At 36.0% G+C, this 18,577-nt stretch overlaps 1 pseudogene; it reads right to left on the reverse strand.

The window, feature by feature from the left end:
* Positions 1 to 18,083, reverse strand: part of LOC122031203 — a 34,049-nt pseudogene extending 15,966 nt beyond the window's left edge.
* Between the last annotated feature and the right edge of the window lie 494 nt (positions 18,084 to 18,577).

An 18,577-nucleotide genomic window follows, 5' to 3' on the forward strand; every position in this document is an offset into this window, starting at 1 on the left:
CGGCACAGGTTTCGGCCATCGAGGAATATCTTCTAAGAATTGTCGTAGTCATTCAGCCTCTTCACCGCACTTGTCAAGAGCTACAAACTCAGATTCCATCGTGGATCTGGTTATTACGGTTTGCTTAGAAGATTTCCAGGAAATGGCTGCACCTGCTAGAGTAAAGACATATCCACTCGTAGACTTAGAGTCTTTTATGTAGATATCCAACTTGCATCGTTGTATCCTTCGATCACAGCAGGATATCTCGTGTAGTGTAGTCTATATTCACGAGTATATCTCAAATACCTCAGTACTCTTGTTATCCCTTTCCAGTGCTCAACACTAGGCTTACTCGTGTATCTACTCAGTTTGCTTACTACGTAGGCCAAGTCTAGTCGAGTACAACTCATTAAGTACATCAGACTTCCAATTACTCAAGAGTACTCTATCTGCGAGATACTTTCACCTAGATTTTTCAATAGATGTTGACTCATATCTATCGGCGTTCGTGCCAACGCAGTATCACCCTTGGTGAATTTCTCAAGAATCTTGTTCACGTAATGGGACTGACCAAAAACAAGTCCTTCTGTCGTTCTAAGAATTTTGATTCCTAGAATCACATCAGCTAGGCTCATGTCTTTCATGTCAAATCTTGAGTTCAACATATCTTTAGTGGATTTGATTATCTTATCATTGCTCTCAATGATAAGTATGTTGTCTACATAGAGGCACAAGATGACATAGTCACTCTCTGTGGCTCTCATGTAGACACATTTATCACATTCATTGATCTTGAATCCACATTCCTTCATGGCATTATCGAATTTCTCATGTCACTGCTTTGGTGCTTGTTTCAAGTCATATAATGACTTCACCAATCTATAGACATTGTTTTTCTGTTCTGGCACAGAAAACCCCTCAGGTTGGTTCATATAGATTTCCTCTTCTAAATTCTCGTTTAGAAAGGTTGTCTTTACATCCATTTAATGTATTTCGAGATTCCATAGAGCGGCAATAGCCAACAATACTCTAATGGAAGTTATTCTCAATACCAGAGAGTATGTATCGAAGTAGTCAAGGCCTTCTCATTGTCGGTATCCTTTAATTACCAATCTAGCCTTGTATTTATCGATTGTGCCATCTGATTTCATTTTCTTCTTGAAGATCCACTTGCAACCTAGTGGTTTAATTCCCGGAGGAAGATCCACAAGTTCCCAAGTGTGATTTTGCAAGATAGATTCTATCTCAGATGCAATTACCTCTTTCCAGCGAGGTCCATCAGAAGAGCCTACAGCTTCTGAGTAACTTCGGGGCTCACTCTCCAACATGAAAGTGATAAAATCCGATCCATAAGATTTTTCTACCCGAGCTCTTTTGCTCCGTCTAGGCTCAACCTCCACGGGTTTCTCATCATCATTATCTTCTTCTTCGCCTTGTATTTCGGTTGCCCGTTTTGAGGAGCTAGCATCCTCACGGGTCTTATACGGAAACACATGCTCGAAGAAAGAAGCATTTCTCGATTCGATTATCGAGTTCCTATGTATCTCCGGTACGTGTGACTCATACACACAAAATCGATAAGCACTGTTGTTATGTGCATATCCAATAAATATGCAATCAACAGTCTTTGGTCCTATCTTAATCCTTTTTGGATCAGGTACCAACACATTGGCAAGACACCCCCACATTCGTAAATATTTATAGGACGGTTGTCTTTCATTCCACAACTCATAAGGGCTCTAATCTATTTTCTTCCGGGGCACCTTATTTAAAAGATAATTAGCTGTTAACACAGCTTCCCCCCACATGGACTCTGGCAATCCAGAGCTTAATAGAAGATCATTCATCATCTCCTTAAGAGTTCGATTCTTTCGCTCAGCAACTTCGTTTTGCTGAGGAGTATATGGAGCTGTTGTTTCGTGTTTGATCTCATGTTCAGCACACAACTCAACGAACGGTGACACATATTCACCGCCTCGGTCACTTCGAACCACCTTAATTTTCCTATTAAGTTGGTTTTCAACCTCATTCTTATAGAGAGCAAATTTCTCTATAGCTTCATCCTTACTTTTGAGAAGATACACATAACAATATTTTGTGTTATCATCTACAAAAGTGATGAAGTATTTATTACCACCACGTGTTGGTGTACCTTTTAGGTCGCACACATCAGTGTGGATTAGGTCAAGTGGTTCATTACTTCTTTCAATATGTTGAAAGGATGACCTTGTCATTTTCGCTTCGACACAAATCTCACAATTGTGTTTTGGGTCAAGGTGGAATGTAGGTATGCTTTGTATGTTTATTAATCTACGCAACACATCATAGTTAACATATCCTAGTCTACCATGCCACAAACATGAAGACTCAAGCATATAAGTGGAAGAGCTTTCATTTTTATTTATCTTGGGCCTAATGGCCATTACATTGAGCTTAAACAGCCCATCAGATACATAGCCTCTTCATACAAACATTCCATTTTTGGACAATACAACTCTGTCCGACTCAAAAACAATGCGAAAGCCATGCTTGCTCAAAAGTGATCCGGACACTAGATTCTTCCGAATCTCCGGAACATACAGCACATTGTTCAGAGTGAGGTCCTTGCCCGAGGTCATCTTCAGCACCACCTTTCCTTGGCCCATGATGTCCGAGGTTGCTGAGTTCCCCATGAACAGTTTGTCTCCAGTGACTTCCTCGAAGTTGTGGAGCAGCTCCTTATTGTAGCACACATGTCTGGTGGCTCCAGTATCGATCCACCATTGCCGCGGGTTTGAACCAATCAGATTCAGTTCTGAGACCACAGCGCAGAGGTCATCCATTTCTGGTCCCTCGTTCAGATTGGCCTCTTGCTTCTTCTTCGGCTTTCTGCACTCCGAAGATTTGTGACCTACTTTGTCACAGTTGAAGCACTTCCCAGAGAACTTCTTCTTGCTGATGCCTCCATTGGGTCCCATCTTGGAAGACTTGGGGTTCTTCCGTTTCGAGCTTTGACCGTGCTCGACCACGTTGGCTTTCACAGTAGCCTGAGAGAACAGTTTCCTCTCTAAACTCTTGTTGTCTTCTTCGATACGAAGTCGAACAATGAGTTCCTCTACATTCTTCTCTTTGATGGTCGAACCTCATCCTTCTTGTGGAGACTCATATGGTGGCCGGATCAAGTTTAGAGAAGAAGAAGAAGGAGGAGAGAAAGAAAGCTTTGTTTCTAGCATCCCTTGGAGCATGGTGGTGGTGGCCGAACCTCTTCATCCTAGGAGAAGTTTTGATGGCCGAAACTTGTAAGGAAGAAGAAGGTGTTAGGTGGTTCTCATCTCGGAAGATCGTTGCCCACACAACGTCCGAGGTTAGAAGAGGAATACGGTAGAAAATTAATATTTAATGGAATTAATAACTTAAGGTGATTTGGGGTCGAACGTGTTAAGTTCCGCAGGAGATCCAAGTCAAAACCTAAAAGAACAAATAGATTAAGTTTTGGATCAAACGTGTTAAGTTCCGCAGGCGATCCAAAATTTAATTTAAAAGAACACATGGTAGCTAGGAAAAGGTTCAGACCTTTGTACAAAATTTTTGTACAGTGGAACCTCTAGGTTTTCCGAGTAGCAACCAACAATTGGTATCAGAGCTAGGGTTTTGCCTCTGTGTATTTGGTATTAATTTAATTATGCACATGTCATACATAATTTAGGCAGGATAATAGTAGGATGTGCTAACTTTGTGGATGCAGGATCCAACTATTATGGCTTTTAGTTATTATGTGTGTGATTGGACCCTTGGACATGTCAAGGCATTTATATGTGTGTGCATGATTGTATTATAAAATACAGCAGGAGCTGTATTTAGTTTTATTAGGATTTTATTTTTGATCTAGATACATGTACATTCCTTTTATGGAATATAGGATCAAAAATGTAAAATTCTATTTATGTCATGGATCGAATCTTGCAAAGCGTGGAACCTTCTAAGGACCCGAGGCGCAGCGGAACTAGGAGCAAGATGGATGTGACCCGGTGGCGGTGGCCAAATATGGCAGCAGCTTGGGATGACAACACACGGAGGACAACTAGAGATAAAAGCCATAATAGTTGAGAATTAGATTTTCTATTTATTGCTTTTATATTGTGCTGTGTGTGCATGTTGGTTTACATATTTAGTAGGCTAGCATAGTTAAAATTCCTCATTTATAAATAACTAAGTGGGAGAGGGATTTTTGAGTAAATCCCATGGTCTCCATTACTAGTTTGTAAGTGATGCAAACAAGCTTGCGCGTTGGCTCTGAGTGCCTTCCTCCATAACGGATGAGCTTGTTTGTGGATCACTAGAACAGACTTCCAATTTTGGATGACTATAGGAAGTTAATTAAGAGCGTGTGATCTTCCCCAATGGAAGGGCATAATCTTATTAATGGACTTAGTGTCAAGTAATAGTATACACTTAGACACATTTAATAGTATCCTCCCCAACAGAGTCACTACTATCACTTGTGTGATCAAAGGGAAACCAACTATTGATTTGTCATAAAACTAGATTGGCAATATAATAAAATTAATAAACCCCTCTTACAAATGTTTGAATTTGTATACGTCCACACTAACGTGGCATACAAGATTCATGGTGTTTGAGGTAATTTTATTTGTCAAAAAGTTATATTGACAAGATAGTCAATGGGTAAAACCCTCCTCTTACAAATGATGAATTTGTATACGTCCACACTAACGTGGCATGCAAAATTCATGGTGTTTGAAGTGTTGGTGAATTTAAATAATATTGTTTGAGGAATCAATGTTATTTTAAATTCAAAGAGTTTTGACCAAATATTTGATCAAAGACAGATCAATTATTAATTTTATTCGTCATAAAGTAAAGTTGACAAGATAATAAAATTAATGAATAAAATCTCCTCTTCGATTTTGTATACACAAAATTCATGGAGATTTTAAGGAGTTTATCTTGACCAAATATTTTTGTGATTCTTAGGATGTTTGTCAATCCCTAGTAGTCATACTATAGAAAAAGACTTAGTAGTCCCAATTGTAATGATTGGAAATAGGACTTGGACATTAAGGTAGACTGTCTTCTTAGAACTAAGAACAATTTATGTGTATTTAATTCATTAGTTGAAACATGTCTAGTGGTGTTATCTACCAGAACCTGGAGTGTAGATACAAGATGTCATTAATCATGTCTGCAATTCATTGCAGGGTTCCAGGAAACCCGACAACTAAATAAAAGGTAAATCACCGTCCACATGGGCACTACTGTAAAAGTGGTAGCTGTTGCAGTGGGAGATGTTTATCCTTTGATAAGAATAAAATATGGATTTTAAGTAATTGTCTTTACGTACCAAGTTTAGAAAGAACCTGATTCCAGTTTCTAAACTATTATAGATATTGTGTCTATTTTGATAACAAAGTTGTTATCAAGAAAAATAGGGAAGTTATCTATTCTGGTATGATGGTTGACAATTTATAATCCAATAACTCCCACGATGCAACAAATGGGAATTAGTAACACATCTTCTAATTTTAAGAGAAAGCAACCTTTAGAAATGAACCAATTATATCTTTGGCATCTAAAGCTAGGTTATACTTGAGTAGGATTCATTGGTAGCTGATGAACTTTTGGGTTCATTAGTAGTGGAAATCTTTCCAACCTGCGAGTCTTACTTGGAAGGAAAATAACCAAGAAGTTTTTAAGTCCGAGGGGTATGGAATCAAAGATATGTTGAAAACGGTTCATTCTGATTTGTGTGATCCTATAACTATCCAGACAAGATGTAGTATTGAATATTTTGTCTATTTTATAGACAACTATTCAAGATACAAATAAATTTACTTAATGTACCGCAAGACTAAGTACTTTGATTAGTTCAAAGAGTACAAGGTTGATGCGGAGAAATGTTAAAGTAAAAAGTCACTATGGAAGATCGTAGTGGCAAGTACCTCTTGAGAGATTTTAGGCGTCACTTATCAGTAGTTGGATTTCAATCCCGACTAACTGCATCTGGTACATCCCAACAGAATGGTGTAGTAGAAAGAAGGTAAAGAACTCTTATGGAATAATTAGATAGATGATGAGTTATTCAGAAAATTACCAAATTTGTTTTAAGGATAAACTCTGAAAACGAAAGTGAACATAGTACCTTCCAAGTTAGAACTCTCTACTCATATAGAATTGCTGAATAGGTGAAAACCTATTTTGAAGCATATTCGGATTCAGGAAATACAGCACATATGTTATAGAGAGACAATGATAAGTTGGATAGAAGTTCACTTGTTTGTAAGTTATCCTAGATAAACAAAAGTAGGTTTATAGTCTTAAAAATCAGAAGGTCATTGTTAGCATCAATGACTGATTTTTAGAAAAGGAATATATAATGAACCACGTGCTCATAAGTAAATTTGTTCTTAAGGAAATAATAAAGGACATGTCTAACCTAGTACCAACTGTACAAGATGAGATACCACAAGAAAACTACAACACGTATCACAAATGATACACAATTGCAGAAAGTGTCTTGTCGTAGTGGGAGGGTTGTTAGGAAACCCAAATAGGTTCATGTTTTGGGAGAGGTTTTGGATTCGATCCCTGGAGGACATGAACCTGATCTCCGGTCATATGATAAAGTACTCCAAGATAAAGATGCAAGCATCTTGGCAAAGAGTAATGAATAATAGAATTTGAATATATGTATTCTAATAAAATCTGGAAGCTTGTAGAATCACCAAATGGTGTAAAAGCGTTTGGGTGTAAAAAGGTCAATAATAGGAAAAGATGGATAGAAAGGAAGGTAGTAACTTTCAAAGCAAGGCTTGATGAAAAAGGAAACTTTTTCACTGGTAGACATGCTTAAGTCTATCCGGATTCTTTTATCTATTTGGCAAGTGGAGGTCAAGACAACATTCCTTAATGGAAGTCTTGATGAAAGCATCCATATAAAGCAACCAGAAGGGTTTATTGCAAAGGGCTAAGAGCATCTTGTGTGCAGGCTCAATCAGTCTATGGACTAAGGCAAAGCTTCAAAATCTTGGAACATCCGGTTTATTAAAGTAATCCAGACTTATGGATTTATTGAGTAAACGGATAAGTTTTGTGTATACAAAAGGTGTGATGAAAACGTGGTGGTATTTCTTGTACCATACGTAGATAACATTTTTGGTAGTTGGAAACAATATCAAAATGTTATCAGAAGTTAGGGTATGATTGTCCAAATAATTCGATATAAAGGACTTGGGAGAATGTATATATTTTTGAGCTCAAACTAATAAGAGATCGAAAGAAAAAATATATTTTACTTATCCCAAGCTTGATACTTCAGAAAATCCTTGCACGTTTTAAGCATGTAAAACTCCTCGACAGGTTTCTTACCTTTTAAGCATGGAGTGTCTTTATCTAAAGAGATGTCTCCGATGACATCAAAGGAGATTGAGGACATGTAGGCAGTTCTTTATGCTTCGGCAGTTAGACAACCTAATGTATGCTATGCACGAGATCAGAAATCTGTTTTGCCAAGGGCATAGTTAGCAGATATCAAAGTAACCCTAGACAAGGACATTGGACTGCAGTAAAGCATATATTAAAGTACCTTAGAGGGGCTAGAGATTATATGCTAGCTTACAAGGCAGTTAATTTGGTCCCTGTGGATTACACGGATTTTGACTTCCAATCGGATAAGGACAATAATAAGTCAACCTCGGGGTTTTGTGTTTACTTTAGGAGGTAAAGTCATAACTATGGAAAAGTGATAAGCATAGGTGTTTTTCTGTACTCCACCATAAAAGCTTAGTATATGGCAAGCCTCTGAGGTAGCCATAAAAGCTGAATGACTCAATAACCTCAAGATAGACTTAGATATGATTTCTGATTTGTCCAAAGATTATTACAATTTATTGTAATAATGTTGGTGCAGTAGCAAACTCAAAGAAACCATAAGTCTATAAGGCAAGTAAACGCAATAGAGTGCAAGTACCACCCAATATGAGAAATCGTATAAACGAGGAGAAGTTGTTGCTGCCTATATTGCATCAGGTAATGACCTATAGATCCTTTCACTAAGGTCCTTAAGGCAAGAGCTTTTGATGGGCATGTTGAAGGGTTGAGAATCAGATGTATGGCAGCAGCTATAGCAGCTTAGTCTTTTAGTATAAGTGGGAGATTGTTGGAGTGTATACTGAAAGCCTAAGCTTTGTAAACATTCATTATGAATAAAGAATCACATTTGGTCAAATTGTCTACATTTAGTTGTAGTTGTTCAATTAATTTATACTGTAGATAACATAGTTTGTGGTGCCCCATGCAGAAGATGATGTTATCAGTACCTTATAAATTATAAACAATAGCTCACGACCAAAATGGAAAGGAACAAACCATTAAAAGGTCGTAGTGTAATTAGGTATCAGTTTATCTTGACTGTATAATTACACTATTACACTTAGAGTGTATTGAGTAGCACCATTTGAGGTCGTTTCTTTTATACTGATTTTATAAAGAAACAAAGACCTCGGTTATTATGGAAGTGTGTGCTCTTAATCTTGATATAATAACAAGCACATATATTTGATATTTATTTCTTTAATTTATCAACGGGTGAGATTTAGTTCGATGAATCAATAAGCCCGATAAGTTGGGAAATGATATCACTTATAGTGTGTGTTGTTGATTATAGAAGGAAACTGTGTCCTAGAGATACTAGGTTGAGAATGTCCCCAAGAGGAGATCAAAAGGATTGTCATGTTAAACCCTGCAGGTGGACTTAGTCCGACATGACGATGAAGTTGAGTGGTACTACTCTTGGAGCTAGATATTAATTAAGTGAGTTGTTAGTAACTTACTTAATTAGTGGACATTTGTTATCTTAAACACAGGGAGACTAACACACTCATAATAAGAAGGAGCCCAAAAATGTAATTTGGGATTGGTGCGGTAGTTCAATAATAATTCTCTAGTGGAATGAATTATTATTGATAAAATTAAGTTGTGTGTTCGGGGCGAACACGGGATGCTTAATTTTATCGGGAGACCAAAACCAATTCCTCCTCTCGGTCCCTATCGTAGCCTCTTAATTATAGAGTACTATACCCACCTATACCTACCTTCTTACCCATCCTACAGGGGGCCGGCCAAGCTTGCTTGGAGACCAAGCTTGGGCAGGCCATGTTTTGGTTCATGGGTGAATTCATGTGGCCGGCCCTAGCTTGAACTCAAGCTTAGGTGGCCGGCCCTATTAAAATAAAAATGAATTTTATTTTTTAAAATTTTCTTATGTAGATAATATGATTTGAAAGAGAGTTTAAAAATTTAAATCTTTCCTTTTATAAGATTCTACAAAAGATTAAGAGAAGAGTTAAATTTCTTTCCTTATTTGTAGATTAAAAGGTTGATTTTAATTTTAGTAAAAACTTTCCTTTTAATCATGTTCATAATTTAAAAGAGAGTTTAAAAATTAAATATCTCTTTTATAAAGTTTCTACAAAGATTAAGAAAAGATTAGATATCTTTCCTTATTTGTAGATTGGAAGAGATTTTAATTTTTAAAGATAACTTTCTTTTTATCCACATGTTTAAAAGAAATATTTTAATTTATAAAATTTCCTTTTTATTGACCATCATGAAGGGAAAAATTATTAGAGAATTTTTTTATAAAATTTCCGGAAATAAATTAGGAAAGTTTTAATTTTTGATTGAATTAAATTTCCTTTGCTTGGTTTAAAGTGACCGGCCACATTGTTGATGAGAACAAATTATTTTTAATTAAATAAATTTTCCTTATCAATGGCAAAAGAATTAAGGAAATTTTTATTTAAATTTCCTTATTTGCCAAGGTCAAGGATTATAAAAGAGAGGGTAGAGGTGCCTTCATGACAAACAACTCTATTATTTTTCCTCTCTCTTTTTCTTCCTTGGTGTGGCCGGCCATCCTCTCCTCCTTTCTTCTCTTTGATGGCCGAACCTCATCCTTCTTGTGGAGACTCATATGGTGGTCGGATCAAGTTTAGAGAAGAAGAAGAAGAAGGAGAGAAAGAAAGCTTTGTTTCTAGCATCCCTTGGAGCATGGTGGTGGTGGCCGAACCTCTTCATCCTAGGAGAAGTTTTGATGGCCGAAACTTGTAAGGAAGAAGAAGGTGCTAGGTGGTTCTCATCTCGGAAGATCGTTGCCCACACAACGTCCGAGGTTAGAAGAGGAATATGGTAGAAGATCAAGAGGTTTTTCTACAAGGTATAACTAGTAATTTTTCTTTCCGCATCATACTAGTTATTTATAGAAATAATACCAAATACAATAGGCTTACAATTCTAGAATTTCGAATATGTTTTTCGATGTTGTGTTCTTTTGTTTTTTCTTTTCCTTGTGATTTGATTGTTCTTTTCGGTTAACCTAAAGTTATTTTAGGAAATTAAATATTAACTTTCTATAAAAGATTTTGTCTAGTCGGTGATGGTTGCTCCCATATCCAAGAAGGTCGTGTGCCTCGCCACGTCAGTACTGGGAATTAATTATGGAAATTAATATTTAATGGAATTAATAACTTAAGGTGATTTGGGGTCGAACGTGTTAAGTTCCGCAGGAGATCCAAGTCAAAACCTAAAAGAACAAATAGATTAAGTTTTGGATCAAACGTGTTAAGTTTCGCAGGCGATCCAAAATTTAATTTAAAAGAACATATGGTAGCTAGGAAAAGGTTCAGACCTTTGTATAAAATTTTTGTATAATGGAACCTCTAGGTTTTCCGAGTAGCAACCAACAATTGGTATCAGAGCTAGGGTTTTGCCTCTGTGTATTTGGTATTAGTTTAATTATGCACATGTCATACATAATTTAGGCAGGATAATAGTAGGATGTGCTAACTTTATGGATGCCGGATCCAACTATTATGGATTTTAGTTATTATGTGTGTAATTGGACCCTTGGACATGTCAAGGGCATTTATATGTGTGTGCATGATTATATTATAAAATACAGCAGGAGCTGTATTTAATTTTATTAGAATTTTATTTTTGATCTAGATACATGTACATTCCTTTTATGGAATATAGAATAAAAAATGTAAAATTCTATTTATGTCGCGGATCGAATCTTGCAAAGCGTGGAACCTTCTAAGGACCAGAGGCGCAGCGGAACTAGGAGCAAGATGGATGCGACAGCTAGACCCGGTGGCGGTGGCCAAATATGGCAGCAGCTTGGGATGACAACACACGGAGGACAACTAGAGATAAAAGTCATAATAGTTGAGAATTAGATTTTCTATTTATTGCTTTTATATTGTGTTGTGTGTGCATGTTGGTTTACATATTTAGTAGGCTAGCATAGTTAAAATTCCTCATTTATAAATAACTAAGTGGAAGAGGGATTTTTGAGTAAATCCCATGGTCTCCATTACTAGTTTGTAAGTGATGCAAACAAGCTTGCGCGTTGGCTCTGAGTGCCTTCCTCCATAACGGATGAGCTTGTTTGTGGATCACTAGAACAGACTTCCAATTTTGGATGACTATAGGAAGTTAATTAAGAGCGTGTGATCTTCCCCAACGGAAAGGGCATAATCTTATTAATGGACTTAGTGTCAAGTAATAGTATACACTTAGACACATTTAATAGTATCCTCCCCAACAGAGTCACTACTATCACTTGTGTGATCAAAGGGAAACCAACTATTGATTTGTCATAAAACTAGATTGGCAATATAATAAAATTAATAAACCCCTCTTACAAATGTTTGAATTTGTATACGTCCACACTAACGTGGCATACAAGATTCATGGTGTTTGAGGTAATTTTATTTGTCAAAAAGTTATATTGACAAGATAGTCAATGGGTAAAACCCTCCTCTTACAAATGATGAATTTGTATACGCCCACACTAACGTGGCATGCAAAACTCACGGTATTTGAGGTGTTGGTGAATTTAAATAATATTGTTTGAGGAATCAATGTTATTTTAAATTCAAAGAGTTTTGACCAAATATTTGATCAAAGACAGATCAACTATTAATTTTATTCGTCATAAAGTAAAGTTGACAAGATAATAAAATTAATGAATAAAATCTCCTCTTCGATTTTGTATACACAAAATTCATGGAGATTTTAAGGAGTTTATCTTGACCAAATATTTTTATGATTCTTAGGATGTTTGTCAATCCCTAGTAGTCATACTATAGAAAAAGACTTAGTAGTCCCAATTGTAATGATTGAAAATAGGACTTGGACATTAAGGTAGACTGTCTTCTTAGAACTAAGAACAATTTAGGTGTATTTAATTCATTAGTTGAAACATGTCTAGTGGTGTTATCTACCAGAACCTGGAGTGTAGATACAAGATGCCATTAATCATGTCTGTAATTCATTACAGGGTTCCAGGAAACCCGACAACTAAATGAAAGGTAAATCACCGTCCACATGGGCACTACTGTAAAAGTGGTAGCTGTTGCAGTGGGAGATGTTTATCTTTTGATAAGAATAAAATATGGATTTTAAGTAATTGTCTTTACGTACCAAGTTTAGAAAGAACCTGATTTCAGTTTCTAAACTATTATAGATATTGTGTCTATTTTGATAACAAAGTTGTTATCAAGAAAAATAGGAAAGTTATCTATTCTGGTATGATGGTTGACAATTTATAATCCAATAACTCTCACGATGTAACAAATGGAAATTAGTAACACATCTTCTAATTTTAAGAGAAAGCAACCTTTAGAAATGAACCAATTATATCTTTGACATCTAAAGTTAGGTTATACTTGAGTAGGATTCATTGGTAGCTGATGAACTTTTGGGTTCATTAGTAGTGGAAATCTTTCCAACCTGCGAGTATTACTTGGAAGGAAAATAACCAAGAAGTTTTTAAGTCCGAGGGGTATGGAGTCAAAGATATATTGAAAACGGTTCATTCTGATTTGTGTGATCCTATGACTATCCAGACAAGAGGTAGTATTGAATATTTTGTCTATTTTATAGACAACTATTCAAGATACAAATAAATTTACTTAATGTACCGCAAGACTAAGTACTTTGATTAGTTCAAAGAGTACAAGGTTGATGCGGAGAAATGTTAAAGTAAAAAGTCACTATGGAAGATCGTAGTGGCAAGTACCTCTTGAGAGATTTTAGGCGTCACTTATCAGTAGTTAGATTTCAATCCCAACTAACTGCATCTGGTACACCCCAACAGAATGGTGTAGTAGAAAGAAGGTAAAGGACTCTTATGGAATAATTAGATAGATGATGAGTTATTCAGAAAATTACCAAATTTGTTTTAAGGATAAACTCTGAAAACGAAAGTGAACATAGTACCTTCCAAGTTAGAACTCTCTACTCATATAGAATTGCTGAATAGGTGAAAACCTATTTTGAAGCATATTCGGATTCAGGAAATCCAGCACATATGTTATAGAGAGACAATGATAAGTTGGATAGGAGTTCACTTGTTTGTAAGTTATCCTAGATAAACAAAAGTAGGTTTATAGTCTTAAAAATCGAAGGTCATTGTTAGCATCAATGATCGATTTTTAGAAAAGGACTATATAATGAACCACGTGCTCATAAGTAAATTTGTTCTTAAGGAAATAATAAAGGACATGTCTAACCTAGTACCAACTGCACAAGATGAGATACCACAAGAAAACGCAACACGTATCACAAATGATACACAATTGCAGAAAGTGCCTTGTCGTAGTGGGAGGGTTGTTAGGTAACCTAAATAGGTTCATGTTTTGGGAGAGGTTTTGGATTCGATCCCTGGAGGACATGAACACGATCTCCGATCATATGATAAAGTACTCCAAGATAAAGATGCAAGTATCTTGGCGCAAAGAGTAATGAATAATAGAATTAGAATATATGTATTCTAATAAAATCTGGAAGCTTGTAGAATCACCAAATGGTGTAAAAGCCTTTGGGTGTAAAAGGTCGATAATAGGAAAAGAGGGATAGAAAGGAAGGTAGTAACTTTCAAAGCAAGGCATGATGAAAAAGGAAACTTTTCACTGGTAGTCATGCTTAAGTCTATCCGGATTCTTTTATCTATTTGGCAAGTGGATGTCGAGACAACATTCCTTAATGGAAGTCTTGATGAAAGCATCCATATAAAGCAACGGAAGGGTCAAAGAGCTAAGAGCATCTTGTGTGCAGCTCAATCGGTCATGGATGAGGCAAAGCTTCAAGGTCTTGGAACATCCGGTTTATTAAAGTAATCCGGACCTATGGATTTATTGAGTAAGCGGATAAGTTTTGTGTATACAAAGGTGTGATGGAAGCGTGGTGGTATTTCTTGTACCATACGTAGATAACATTTTGGTAGTTGGAAACAATATCAAAATGTTATCGGAAGTAAGTATGATTGTCCGAATAATTCGATATAAAGGACTTGGGAGAATGTATATATTTTTAGATCAAGTAATAAGGGATCGAAAGAAAAATATATTTTACTTATCCCAAGCTTGATACATCGGAAAATCCTTGCTCGTTTAAGCATGCAAACTCCTCGAAACTTTCTTACCTTTTAAGCATGGAGTGTCTTTATCTAAAGAGATGTCTCAGGACATCAAAGGAGATTGAGGACATGTAGGCGCTTTATGCTTCGGCGGTTAGACAACCTAATGTATGTTATGCGAGATCAATCTGTTTCGAGGGCATAGTTAGCAAATATCAAAGTAACCCTAGACAAGGACATTGGTCTGGGAAAGCATATATTAAAGTACCTTAGAGGGCTAGAGATTATATGCTAGCTTACAAGGCGATTAATTTGGTCCCTGTGGGTTACAAATTTTGACTTCCAATCAGAACAATAATAAGTCGACCTCGGGTTTTGTGTTTACTTTAGGAGGTAAAGTCATAACTATGGAAAAGTGATAAACATAGGTGTTTTTCTGCACCATAAAAGCTTAGTATATGGCAAGCCTCTGAGGTAGCCATAAAAGTTGAATGACTCAATAACCTCGAGATAGACTTAGATATGATTTCTGGTTTGTCCAAAGATTATTACAATTTATTGTACTAATGTTGGTGCAGTAGCAAACTCAAAGAAACCATAAGTCTATAAGGCAGTAAACACGATAGAGTGCAAGTACCACCCAATATGAGAAATCGTATAAGCGAGGAGAAGTTGTTGCCGCCTAGATTGCATCAGGTAATGACCTATAGATCCTTTCACTAAGGTCCTTAAGGCAAGAGCTTTTTGATGGGCGTGTTGAAGGGTTGAGAATCAGATGTATGGCAGCATAGTCTTTTAGTATAAGTGGGAGATTGTTGGAGTGTATCTGAAAGCCTAAGCTTTGTAAACATTCATTATGAATAAAGAATCACATTTGGTCAAATTGTCTACATTTATTTGTAGTTGTTCAATTAATTTATACTGTAGATAACATAGTATGTGGTGCCACATGCAGAAGATGATGTTATCGGTGCCTTATAAATTATAAGCAATAGCTCACGACCAAAATGGAAAGGAACAAACCATTAGAAGGTCGTAGTGTAATTAGGTATCGTTTATCTTGATTGTATAATTACACTAGTACACTTAGAGTGTATTAGTAGGACCATTTGAGGTCGTTTCTTTTATCTTGATTTTATAAAGAAACAAAGACCTCGGTTATTATGGAAGTGTGTGCTCTTAATCGATATAATAACAAGCACGTATATTTGATATTTATTTTCTTTAATTTATCGATGGGTGAGATTTAGTTCGATGAATCAATAAGCAGATAAGTTGGAAATGATATCACTTATAGTGTGTGTTGTTGATTATAGAAGGAAGCGTGTCCTAGAGATACTAGGTTGAGAATGTCCCCAAGAGGAGCTCAAAAGGATTGTCATGTTAAACCCTGCAGGTGGACTTAGTCCGACATGGCGATGAAGTTGAGTGGTACTACTCTTGGAGCTAGATATTAATTAAGTGAGTTGTCAGTAACTTCCTTAATTAGTGGACATTTGTTATCTTAAACACAGGGAGACTAACACACTCATAATAAGAAGGAGCCCAAAAATGTAATTTGGGATTGGTGCGGTAGTTCAATAATAATTCTCTAGTGGAATGAATTATTATTGATAAAATTAAGTTGTGTGTTCGGGGCGAACACGGGATGCTTAATTTTATCGGGAGACCAAAACCAATTCCTCCTCTCGGTCCCTATCGTAGCCTCTTAATTATAGAGTACTATACCCACCTATACCCATCCAAGCTAGCTTGGAGACCAAGCTAGGGCTGGCCATGTTTTGGTTCATGGGTGAATTCATGTGGCCAGCCCTAGCTTGAACTCAAGCTTAGGTGGCCGGCCCTATTAAAATAAAAAAAAAATTATTTTTTAAAATTTTCTTATGTGGATAACATGATTTAAAAGAGAGTTTAAAAATTTAAATCTTTCCTTTTATAAGATTCTACAAAAGATTAAGAGAAGAGTTAAATTTCTTTCCTTATTTGTAGATTAAAAGGTTGATTTTAATTTTGGTAAAAACTTTCCTTTTAATCATGTTCATGATTTAAAAAGAGAGTTTAAAAATTAAATATCTCTTTTATAAAACTTCTACAAGGATTAAGAAAAGATTAGATATCTTTCCTTATTTGTAGATTGAAAGAGATTTTAATTTTAACTTTCTTTTTATCCACATGTTTAAAAGAAATATTTTAATTTATAAAATTTCCTTTTTTTTGACCATCATGAAGGGAAAAATTATTAGAGAATTTTTTATAAAATTTCCGGAAACAAATTAGGAAAGTTTTAATTCTTGATTGAATTAAATTTCCTTTGCTTGGTTTAAAGTGGTCGGCCACATTGTTGATGAGAACAAATTATTTTTAATTAAATAAATTTTCCTTATCAATGGCAAAAGAATTAAGAAAATTTTTATTTAAATTCCCTTATTTGCCAAGGCCAAGGATTATAAAAGAGAGGGTAGAGGTGCCTTCATGGCAAACAACTCTATTATTTTTCCTCTCTCTTTTTCTTCCTTGGTGTGGTCGGCCATCCTCTCCTCCTTTCTTCTCTTTGATGGCCGAACCTCATCCTTCTTGTGGAGACTCATATGGTGGCCGGATCAAGTTTAGAGAAGAAGAAGAAGAAGGAGAGAAAGAAAGCTTTGTTTCTAGCATCCCTTGGAGCATGATGGTGGTGGCCGAACCTCTTCATCCTAGAAGAAGTTTTGATGGCCGAAACTTGTAAGGAAGAAGAAGGTGCTAGGTGGTTCTCATCTCGGAAGATCGTTGTCCACACAATATCCGAGGTTAGAAGAGGAATACGGTAGAAGATCAAGAGGTTTTTCTACAAGGTATAACTAGTAATTTTTCTTTCCGCATCATGCTAGTTATTTATGGAAATAATACAAAATACAAGAGGCTTACGATTCTAGAATTTCGAATATGTTTTTCGATGTTGTATTCTTTTGTTTTTTCTTTTCCTTGTGATTTGATTGTTCTTTTCGGTTAACCTAAAGTTATTTTAGGAAATTAAATATTAGCTTTCTATAAAAGGTTTTGTCTAGTCGGTGGTGGTTGCTCCCATATCCAAGAAGGTCGTGTGCCTCGCCACGTCAGTATTGGGAACCAATTATGGAAATTAATATTTAATGGAATTAATAACTTAAGGTGATTTGGGTCGAACATGTTAAGTTCCGCAGGAGATCCAAGTCAAAACCTAAAAGAACAAATAGATTAAGTTTTGGATCAAACGTGTTAAGTTCCGCAGGCGATCCAAAATTTAATTTAAAAGAACACATGGTAGCTAGGAAAAGGTTCAGACCTTTGTACAAAATTTTTGTACAGTGGAACCTCTAGGTTTTCTGAGTAGCAACCAACAGGAACAACACGGACCCCAAAACCGTGAAGAAAACCCCTAATCCATCCAATTCCAACAGCAGGGTGAGAAAATGGGAACAATTTGAAGCATAAACAGTTAGTATTGAGATAAATCGAGAGGGAAATCAGGTTACCGTGGGCGCGGTCACCTGCGACGCGATCGATGGCGATGATGGAGCCCACGACGATGGCGAGGGAGCTGAAGACGAGGAGTGCGAAGGCGATCTCTTTGATCAGGGGCCGGCTGCGGATGGTCGATGGCGTAGCTGGAGTCTCCCATCGTGATGTCCTCGTCGGAGATGGAAAAGGCGTCAACGTAGTCCATCAGAGAGCTTCTGAAGGAGAATGGTAGAGGAGTAGCTGACACGAAACCCAATGAAGGAAAAGTGACGCACGAGCAACAACTTTTGTCGCGACTTCCGTTACGATGTATCGAATCATTTATATATATATATATATATATATATATATATATATATATATATATATATATATATATATATATATATATATATATATATATGTAATTTGAATTTATTTATATTCGTCCCATATATAATAATCAATAAAATAAAATTTTAAATAATTTTTCTAAATTAAATAAACAATTTTGAAATAAAAATTTAAATAATCTATTAAATTAATTAAAAAAACTTAATTCGGTTAATGTTTATGAATAAATACAATGAACAACAAACTTCGACAATTTATTAAAAGGCGTAGCTTAAATATTGTATATACCAAAAGACATATATTAGTTCTGTATTTATCAAAGGGCACAGTTAATTCATGTGGAATTTCAATTTTAACCCTACTGTC

This window comes from Zingiber officinale, chromosome 11A, assembly GCF_018446385.1.
Source record: "Zingiber officinale cultivar Zhangliang chromosome 11A, Zo_v1.1, whole genome shotgun sequence".
NCBI lineage: Eukaryota > Viridiplantae > Streptophyta > Magnoliopsida > Zingiberales > Zingiberaceae > Zingiber > Zingiber officinale.